Here is an 11219-nt window from a genome sequence, read left to right on the forward strand (position 1 = left end):
TACAAAGCAAGCTATAGAAAGGTTAAATAGGAAATAATTAAGAGGGGAACAGTACTGGAATTAAGAGGTGTTAGGGACAGCTTAAAGGTGGAGTTTTAGATGAGATTAAAGGAAGCCAAGGAGTTCAGTAGTCATAGCAGAGGAGGGAGAGTGTTCCAGGGATGGGGGGCAGAAATGCTTGGAACAGAGAGATGGAATGCTTTGTTTGTGGAACAGGCAGGAGGTCAGTGTCACTGGATTGAAGAGTATACATCAAGCAGTAAAGTGCAAGAAGAATGGAAAGGTAGGAGGAGGCTACGTTATGAAGGGCTCTGAATGCCAAACAGAGTATTTTCTATTTGCTCCTGGAGGAAGTAGGAAGCCACTGGAATTTATTGAGTAGGGAGGTAATGTTACCAGACCTGCATTTTAGAAAAATCACTCTAATGACTGAATGGAGAATGGATTGGAGTGGGGAGAGAGAGTGAAGTGATGAGGGCCTGCACCGATGTGGTAGCAGTGTCAGAGGACAGAAGGGGACAAATTCAAGAGATGTTGAAAAGGTGAAATTGGCAGGCTGTGGCAACAGCTTGGATTTTCTCTTTCTTTTGTAACTTGAAGGCCCTCCCTTTTTTTTTCAAGGAGTACTTTACATTGATCCTCTGAAGAGGAGAGAGGCATTCTCCCAACCCTCTTAGCTTTTCTCATAAAAGATCATACTACATTCTGAGCAGTTACTTGGCCATGGCAGAAATACAAACTTTATGCAAATTTTCTGTTCTCCACACTTGCTGGATGTTAGCTTCCCAGGCTTCTGTCATTCCTGTTATTAACTCTTGTGGCAAACTCCTATGGATGACTCTTTCCTCTGTCCTCTTCCCAGTAAAGTTTTAGAAGCCTCACTCCCATCTTCTTGTTTTCTCTTTTCCCATCTTCCCATTTCTCTGCCTCTTCCTTCCCATTCTATATATTTCAAGACTTTGTTGACTTTTGGAGAATCTCTCTGTTGCGTTATAAAATCATTTATAGCACTACTATAAGGATTTCTGACCTACTTTGAACCCTGGGGCAGGAGAGGATCTGTGACTATACTTCAGACTAAATCAGGGCTATTTCAGATTACCTACAACCACTAAAACAGAATCATTTTGTTCCTCAGATTGTATTCTTCAGGTACTCTGAGAAATTTGTAGTCATTAGTTTGTGTACCTTCACTATTCTATAGTCTTTGACCAGATGTTACCTGGTATAACCTAATTTAACCTCTTGGCCATAAAGATTCTTAAGCAATACAAATACATAGATGTATACATTCAAAACCACAGGTCGGCATTACAAGTAAGAAGGCAGAATTGTTTATTCTAAATAGGTGACTGGGAGAAGGTAGAAGTTGGTTGATAGAGCCATGAAGTGCTATAAAAGAGGGTGTAGTATAGTGAAGAATAGGTGAAATGAAATGTTAGGCGAGTTTGAAAATCATTTTACCTCTATTCTGCCCAAACCTGCCAGCTATTACACATACACCCTCTCCTTCCCTCAGTCATAGAGGACACTATTTAAATGGGGTTTTTTTGGTCCTCCTGTGGCAAGTATTTATATCCAGGAGCTGGAGAAGCCATTTTTCTGGTGAAGGTCTCTGGACATGAATTAAAAATATAAATCAAGAGCCTCATACAAGGGAAGCACTACTTCTTTCAGGAATAAAAAATACAAAAGGTTAAATCAACTAATAGAGAACATGCTTTTTAAATATAATTAACAAAAAAGTATATCTCTGCTTCATATCCTTTCTAGAGAAAGAGATATCCAGTGCCAAGAAGTAGAGAGGGAGGAAGAGATGCCCAGGGTAAAGAAGTGGGATAGATAGCAAGAGAAGGTAAGAGGGGAAAAAAGAAAAATAAACTGCAAAAGTCTAGAAAGCCAGCATCATCCCATCCTCCCTTTCCCAAGATCCTTGCTTCAAAAAAGAAATCTCTTCTTCCACCCCACCACCATTTACACACTCATCCCCCTGCCTAGGCAGCTAGATGATAGAGTGGAGAAAGGCCTGGACCTGGAGTTAGGAAGACCTGTGCTCCAATCCAGCCTCAGACACTAAGTATGCAAGTCACTTAATTCATTTGCCTCAGTTTCTTCAACTGCAAAACAGGGATAATAATGGTGTCTTTATGTCCCAGGGCTGTTGTGAGGATCAAGTAAGATATTTAATAAGTGTTTATCACAGTGCCTGCCACCTAATAGTTCCTTAACAAATGCTTATTTCTTTCCTTCCAGGACATGCTATCTTCTTTTCCTCCTTATCAATGATGTGGGAAAAGCTCTCTTCTGGGAATTGAGATCCCTGAACTCTCTCTAGTCTCTGATCTGTCCTTAATAAGCTGGTTAAGTCATTTAACTTCTTTGGACACCAATTTCCTCATCTGTAAAATAAAAGGGTTTAAATGGTTCCTTTTAAAGGTTCCTTTCAGCCTGAATAGTCTGATTCTAGTTTCACAAATGTTCTAGCTACTTTTTCCCCTTTTGATGAATTGTTAAAGTTTTTATTGTTTTTGAAGTCCCATACTACACACTCTCCAAATTATTTTTGACTTACCTAATTTCTGGTTGGCAGGTACAACCTAAAGCAATCTTAAATCTAGCTCCATATGCCAATTCATTCAACACACATCTGTAGCAAAGGAATTAGAGGAAACCCTAGATTTGCTGGACTGAGAGGCCTCCTCTGGGGCCAAATGTGCTCTTTGGTTCTTAGCCAAAGGACTTGCACTTTTCTGGGATGACACAGCAACTGGTTCCTTTGGGGTGGGAAGTTGTGTCAGAGATACTGTGGCAGGTAAAAGATGAACGACTGAGGAAACAAAGGTTTAATCTTCCAAGCACAGCAGTTTATTTAAGCAATGCCTGCTAATTGCCTAAGAAAGCAGGACCAGACCTCCCCAGCCTAGGCCTGGACCCTGAGTGGGGTGGGGTGGGGGGACAGACTTATACATTTAAAACAACCAAATAAGGCCAATTAATTAAAAGGAAACAATACAAAATTAGGAAATCTGATTTCTAATTGGAGGAAAGATTAGGGACTTTCCAAATTGGAAGGGGGAGAGTGAACAGGTACAATTCCTTGAAATCAGAAAAGGAGATGTCCCACTCCCCCCAAGGGTCTATGAACAATCCAAGGAACATAGGAACAATGATTGATCAGCCAGTTTTCAGTTAAGACACGTGGGTTGCCTGAGATGTACAATTATGAGAACTCCTAGCATCAGTCTTTGGATCTGACGGGGTTTCTGGTTAGCATAACCTAGGTCCTTAGATTCTTAGCCTTGAAGGGCCAGGTTCAAACAACGTAACAAGGTTTTTCCCCCAGTTCCCACAATTGAATAAAGTTTGCTCAAAGGACAGAAATTGGACGAAACCCATAACTGAATGGAAACTAAGCTAGTTCCGGAATTGAGTTAGAAGATGGAGTCAATGTTTTTCCCCCAGTTCCCACCATTACCCACTTGCTGTCCCAATCCCCTCAGTTCCCTCAATACGAAGTGACTGAGTCCAGAGGAATTGCTAGCTCTGCAGTCTATAAGGCTATAAGAGAAGAAATGTCTCCATCTCTAAATGAAGAACCCCAAAGAAATGGAGATATTTCTCCTCACACACCATGGTTTGGGAAACTTCCAGTCACCAAATCATCTTCAACACAACCCCACAGTGTCTGGAGGCCAATCAGGATTTGCTGTATCTACCCAGCAAAGCCTGCCTACCCTTTAGCAGATGGCAGGATCTATGGGAGGCTTCCAAATCTGACGAATCCAGTTTCCTGGGTCACCCTGCTAACCATTCGTTAAGTACCTGCTGTGGACAGAGCACTGTTAAGTGTAGGAAATGTCAAGTGTCATTAAGACCTGGGCTCCTGTCCTCATGGAATCTATGAATTCCTGTCAGACTTGTGTTCTCCCATCTAGGTTGATGTCTCCAGCACTCCAGGCTGCCCTGATCCCCGCCCCGCATCCATGTCTTTCTGCAAAGCTTTTGCTCCACAAGTGTTAGTCAAAGAAAGCAATGGTGCTGTCCACACCACCATGATGTCTTCCCAGTAATTCTTTGATCCTATCCAGAGCTAGAGAGGAGGGATCAGAGATGACCCAGAGCTGCCAGGCACTCCTCAAGAAAGGAGCCAGAATGCCTGCTGTGCATGAAGGTTAGTGGGCGGATCCATAAGGAAGGTTTGAGCCTGACAGGCTTGGAGGCAGGTTGGGTGGAAAGTAGTACATGTATCAACAGGAGAGAGAAATGCAGCCCCTGGTGCCCCTCCCTCATTCTCCAGCCCTCCTACCTCTTTCCTTTTTGTCCTGTCTTTTCTTCAGCCTCATCTCTCTTTTTATCCTCTTTTCTGGTGTGCTGTCTACTTCTCTTTTCCTCTATCTCCTTGTTTTCTCTCCCCCTTTTCCCCAATAAGCTCATCAAACGTGTGCTTTTCAAAGACTTAACCTCCCTTACCCACACCTCTCACAAGCAAGTTGTTAGGGAAAAGGGGATATTTAGCCTCACCCCACAGAAGATGAATAGATTTCCAAGTATAAACATAAAAGGCTAGGAAACACTGCTCTCTTGCAGACAGAATGCCTTGGGTGAGCAAGAAGCAGGAGGAAGGAGGCAGAGTCTGGTGTTCATGGGTGCTAGGAACTAGGAGAGATGGGCAATAGTACATAAAGAAACTGCATGGAAAAAAAAGACAGCAGACATTCAAAACAACACTCTGGAAACATAACAAAAGGTGTTTTTGCTAGTTGCTATTTAGGCACTACTTTGGTGGCTGGAGAATTCTGATGAGCCCTTCCTATTACCTCTCTTCAGGGGAATTAAAACAGCTCTAGAGCAAAGGCTCTGAGGGCTCTGGAAAGAATTTCACCTTTAACCATCAGGTCATCATCATCCTCAATTAGTAGTTATAGAAGTATTATACAAAAGAATAGGTATAGACACCTCTAAATCATGTTCAGCAAGACAGTCAGCAAAGCTTAGCTCAATGGTATTGTTTTTTAATTACATTTATTTGGCATGCCAGGTTTCTAGAAAAAGCCTTAGCTGGACAAATGGAATTATTCATCTACCCATTAACCCTTGTAGGCAAGGATTATCCACATGCCTAGTGGAAAGTCTGGCTGGATGGTATGTGGGGAGAAGAGGTGCCCTGCCCTTATAGAGAATGAGCAAGCACAAGAGGCAGCTGCGATGTAGTGGTAAGAGCCCCAGATTTGGATTCAGAGGACCTAGGTTCAAATCTCAACTCTGCTTCTTGCTCCCCATGTCAAGGGCCCCACCTATGATCCCATGACCTTGGGCAAATCATTCCCCTCTCTGGGTTCCAGGTTCCTCATCTATAAACCAAAAAGATTGGACTAGACAATCTCTGGGAACCCTCACTGCTCTAAAGCCTATGATCAAATTGCCAGTTTGAGAAAGATGAAGAGAACAACATATTTCTCTTCATCTTATCCCCCCCGCCTTGCTGGATTTACTCTAAGAGGTGTGACACCCGATAAATAATTTTCTTTTTCAAGATAATCATCAGTGCTTCTATGGCTTCTGGGGACCAACTGGGCTGCATAGTGATGGGGGGAGAGGGGCAAGCAGGAGAGGAAAATTGTTTCCTTTGCTTCCATGGACCAGCTACTGAAGTCCCCAAAATGTTTAGTTATTCCAAAGGTGGTCAGATGAGTTAAGGAACTGCTTACTGTGAGTATTTGGAGACCATTGACTTAAATATACTTACCTGTCTTTACATTGCTCACCTCTTCTTAATTGCAGAAACTCTGGAGTGGACAGATTTTTGGCCCTGTTTCACTGTAAACCTGTCTAGCCCATCATGGCCTCATCATTTTTCCAGTTGCCAAAGTGAAATTCTCATAGGGTTTCTTTCCTTCATATCTGCTAGCACAGTGCTGAGTCATGTATGACCTACCAATTGTCTGGATGCACTTCGTCAGAACCCAGAAAACGAGATGGTTATAAGCAATAATCCAATAATAAATTCCCAATGAGCCAGTAAAATAACCTCTTGGATATGTTTCAGAAAATGACATGGGCATAGTACAGGAATAACTCATATCCTAAATAGCCTCTATAGAGCAAGATCCCTGCCCTCTCCTCTCCTGGGTTTTCAGATGCAGCCTTTCTGGGAATAATAGCCCAAAATGGGACCCTTGTGGCAAATATTGTTGAAGGACTTGGAATTTTAGCTTATGCCACTGATCTCATCTTCAATCTCTGTTGGTTATAGTATCCTCCCTGAACAGAAGCCTGTTACAGTGAAAGATAGAAAATAATTTACCAGTAATCTTTGAGTGGAAAGAATCATAAAGTCAAAGCATTTTGGAGCTGGAAGGTGAATTGGTAATTAAGGTGGGACTTTTTTTTTTACTGTTTTCTCTTTTAGAATGCTAAAGTAATCAAGTGCTTTTGATTAAGTCTTACTAGGTGTACAGGCCCAGGCCCACACCCTTTTGCTGATTAGGTATAAAGCCTTTGGGCCCTAAGAAGAGTATATAAACTCAGAGGTTAGCATTTTGCTTGGGGCTCTCACTCATTGGAAGAATGTTGGTGTGGAGACTCTGGATAGCCGTTAAGGAGCCTCTGCCTCCCCCTGCTTTGAAGAAACCCAAATGCTGATGCATCTCTGGTAACTACGTATTGCTATAGATAGACTGGTCTATGTTATTTGCTCTGTTTATGTAATGTATGTTTGTATTCTCTCTGAAGTTCAGGGCGCTGGCTTTTCCCCCTGAACTAAGTGAATGATATATGTATGTTTAATTAAAGTGAGATTGTTAACCCCTCAAAGTTTGCTTTCCTTAGAAAAGTAGATCAAAGAACCTGTGCTAGCAGCCCTTCTGTGTGTTCTTGTTGCTGGTCTTGTTTGCGTCTTACACAGCCACAGTAGCTGCTAGCAACATTGTTGTTACAAAAGAGAACTTCGGTATCACACAATTATCAGAAGCAGAGCTAGAGGAAGAGTCTAGGACTTGTAGCTCCAGGGTAGATGTACTTTCCTACCACACCACGTTGCTTCATTGCATGTAAGCAGAAACATGGCATTGTCTGCAGGGTGACAACTGGCCCTGAGCTGAGATAGAAGCACTGACTTTGGGAGTCAAGAACCCTGAGTTCTAGTCCTGGCTCCACAACTAACTAGCTATGTGACCTTGGGCAAGTCATTTGACCTCTGCAGTCAGTTTCCTCACATAAAATGAGGGGGTAAACTCGATGGTCTCTAAAGTCTCCTCTACCTCTTAAATTGTAATCAGAATATCTTTTATCAGACAGTCAAGTCTTTCAAGGAAAATTTGTTGAGCCCAAAGCATTTGTCTAGGTACCAGTTTCGCCCTTCTGGAGTTTGCAGTCTAGTTAAGAAGATACTTCACTCAACCCATCCATGGATTGTGGAAGTCTGGGGAAGGGAAGATTGACTCCCCAGCAATTCTGAGTTTTCCTATTGGTGCTAGTGGGGAGGAGAAGTCCCGTAGGTCTTTCGAGAGGAGATCACTAAAGTGTGAAGGAGACTTATTTTGGCTATTTATGAGCTCAGGCATGAGTGCTTTGTGAGTTTTTTGTCAGATTAAATAATGTCCTTCCTATTCAGTGACCTGTTAGCCTAAATTCTTGTAAGGCGGGTTGAGAGCCCTAGACATCAGCCAAATTCTCGTGTACCCAGGGGAAACTAGTATAAGCATGAGCCAAAAAGAGATTTGTGTGAGAGGTCTTCAGGATTTAACCGCATCTGTGAGGATGATCCATAGGTACCACCAATATCAAAGACTTACCAGATATAGAGATGGAAGGCACATTGTAGTGATTAGCAGCTCCCTGCTCTGGGTTACTAGAGGCTACCTGATCCATACATATGTAGAGCTGGCATGAGAAATTGAGAGAGGTGCTATGCTCCTGAGGCATGTTTCAGGGATGTAACTGCCTCCTGAGAGAACCAAATTTATCTTTTATGAGACCAGACTAACTATGTCATTCCTCTACTTAGCCTCCAATGGATCCCCTTCCCTTCAGTGTAAATTTATAAAACCTAATAACTCTTACCCACTTGTAGCGATTCACATGGAATGAATGGCACCACCAAAAGAAAACATCTCAAGGGACTGGGATGCCCTGGGTGGGAAATAAGGATCTAATCACACAGGTGGCCATCTTTCAGCACTGCTAATTGGAAGGAGGGAAAGAAAGATAAAGGAAATTAATATTTATCTAAAAAGGTCACAATCAAGAACAGGATTTGGTCACCAGTGGAATACATCTAATATTTTTGCCTGGGAGATTTACTAATATGATCTAGAGGAATTAGAATTGAAAAAAGAAAGGAAGAGAGAAACCTGCCCAGATGCTTCAATCAAATAGCATTTATTAAGTGCCTACTATGTGCTACAACTTGTGCTAAGTAGGGATACAAAGAAAGGCAAAAGCCAACCCTACTCCAGGAGCTTATACAACTGCCAGAGAAGATATGAAAAGGAATGAAAGGTTTAATGTGAGAAAAAGAGTAGTAGTGGTGGGATCCAATAATTTGGTGGAGAATATATATTGGAAGAGTGATGGAAATGGTCAACCCGATTTTGGATCTACATACACAGCAATATGGAGGATATGGGTAGTATGCAGAGGAAAGTGGATTTTAACTTAAGGAAGTAAACACAGCCTTCACAGCTGTAACTCAGAACTGCTGGAATGAGACTCATGGCAAGAACATTCAATGAGAACATGGCCAGACACAGACACACTTTGTTCAAAAGAATAGATCAGATGGAAGGGACACCAGAGTGGCATTAGATGGTATAAAAATTTGCGCTTACATGTAAATCCACAAGGGAAAAACAGAAGTGACACTTAAGAGTATGTGGATAATGAGTTCCTGATATAGAGCATAAAACCAGCAACGAGGCAGGATACATTAGTGATGAGAATGTCAATCATCCAGACATCTAATGGATGTCTCTTACTCCTAAAAGCGGGGCATTTTATTAATTCTTTCTTTGCCTTGTCCATAATATAATCTTTCAAAAAGTAGAGGGGGAGCTAAGGAAGTGACTATTCTACAACTAATTCAGATCAATTCAAACATTTATTAAGCACCTACTATGTGTCAGTCGCTGACCAACAAGGAGTAACTAGTCAGTCAAGTGTAAACAAAGAGACCCTTAGGAGAAATTGGTCATCTCATCTTACTATTAATGATAAATAAACTCTAGTTCCAGAAATAGCCTAACACGCATATTAGACTTCAGGGAAACAGATTTGAAAAAAAAAATCAGAGAAAATATGGATGTGACTATATGGCTTGAAACTCTAAAGGGAAGGTTGACTCAAAATGGAAAAAAAAAAAACCTCCCTCCCCCCCCACCAGATTGTAGGATATAATTGCAAATTATTTTGATGAAGCAGAAAAGGGGGAGCTATGTAAGTCGACTGATGAGGAAACTCTTAAATTTTTTAAAGAACATTTCCAAAATACAGAAGAGATATATCACCAAATATTAATACAAAAATGGCACAATCCTGAAACACATTTATATAATTTGACTAATAAGTAGAATTTTCAGAGGTGCTGATTTTACGTCAATATGGAAGGTGTTATAAAACCTACGTGGCATATAATCAATGAGGAACTTCAAAGAACAGGAATAAAAGATGTCATCAGGGAAATATGATAGGAGAAGATGGTGAGGATGAAGGATGACATGTGAACAACCTGAGCTCTCCACTGATATCCTTGTGAAAGGAGAAAGTGAAGACTTCCAGGTGTTTGGGTGGCTACCATATAGTGAATTTATAGAAAGGCATGGATAAGCTTTGTCAGGATGGGAAAGCATCAATGGTTAATCATCTGTGTCATTGGAGGGACCATGCAAATATGAGATAAGTGATAGGGGAATATCAGCAAGAGTTAAGAATTTACTGCTCTTAGACTATCTACACAGAGACTGTTCACAACATTTAAATGCTCGTATTTTCCATGTGAGATCTTTGTCCAGCATCAGGCAAGCTGATATACCACTGGTGAAATATGCCCATATTGATATTCGTATAATGAATGAGATCAGATAATACAAAGAAGTTGCAGCCAAATGAAAAGACAGTTATGAGTGCCTCAAAAATGTGAATAAAAAAATGTTGGAGAACTTGCTTCATTGAGCCAGAAAAGGTAATGAGAAAGACAGAACAATTACAGATAAAGAAAATGGAGGTCGAGAGTGGTGAACTGAGTAGTCACTAGCAGGTTAAGATGATAACTTTGTATAATGGCTCTGGATTTCTGGACTACAACTTAAAAATACAGCAATGACAAGCTCCTGGCCAAGGAGAGAATATACCTTACACTAAGAGGTGGTAAGAATGTATTTATTTGAAGTATCGCAAATCAAAAGGGCTTTATATTAAAAAGGAAAAGAGAAAAAGAAAATTGACTATGTACATACCAAAGACAATGCAGGAAGCATAGGAAGAAAAATACCAATTGAGATGCCCAGAAATTCACAGGACACAATATCCAAGAAGGAAGCCAGTAATAAACCCTATAGCACCAGACATCCATTTATGTATGCGCAGTTTAATAATAACTGACATATAACACATTTAAGTTTAAGCACGTTACACATGTTACTCCTTTTGAGCCTAACAACCTTAAGAAGTAGATAATCCAGATATTATAATCCCCATTTTACAGATGAAAAAACTGAAGCTCATAGTCCATGGTCACAAAACCAGTAAGTATCAAAAATGGGATCTGAACCTAGGTCTTCCTGACTGGAAGTCCAACAATCCACTACACCACGGATGGGTGCTGCCTCTCCAAGTACAGGTAACAAACAAGATGAATGAGAGATTCTAATGGAAGGAGGCAAATTTGGCCTTAGGTGAGATCAAAGTAGACTGCAACATAAAACCAATGAGGAACTACCAAGAAGAATAGGAGTAAAGAATGTTATCAAGGAATTGTATGATAGGAAGAGAAAATGGGCTGGTCACATGGCAAGAATGAACAAAAGAACTCAGCAAGAGAACTAAAGAACAAATGTGAGTAGCTGTGTGTCACTCCACCAGGCCTGAAGGGAAGAGCCCAGTATCCATCTGTGGCTAGTTCTGTTCTCCTAGAAGTTACTTGGGCCAAATACCAAAGCTAGTGATATGTGAATTGCCCAGCATGGGAAGAGCCTTAAATGGCTTTGAAGTCCAGCCACCAGGTA

The sequence above is a fragment of the Trichosurus vulpecula genome, chromosome 3, assembly GCF_011100635.1.
Source record: "Trichosurus vulpecula isolate mTriVul1 chromosome 3, mTriVul1.pri, whole genome shotgun sequence".
NCBI lineage: Eukaryota > Metazoa > Chordata > Mammalia > Diprotodontia > Phalangeridae > Trichosurus > Trichosurus vulpecula.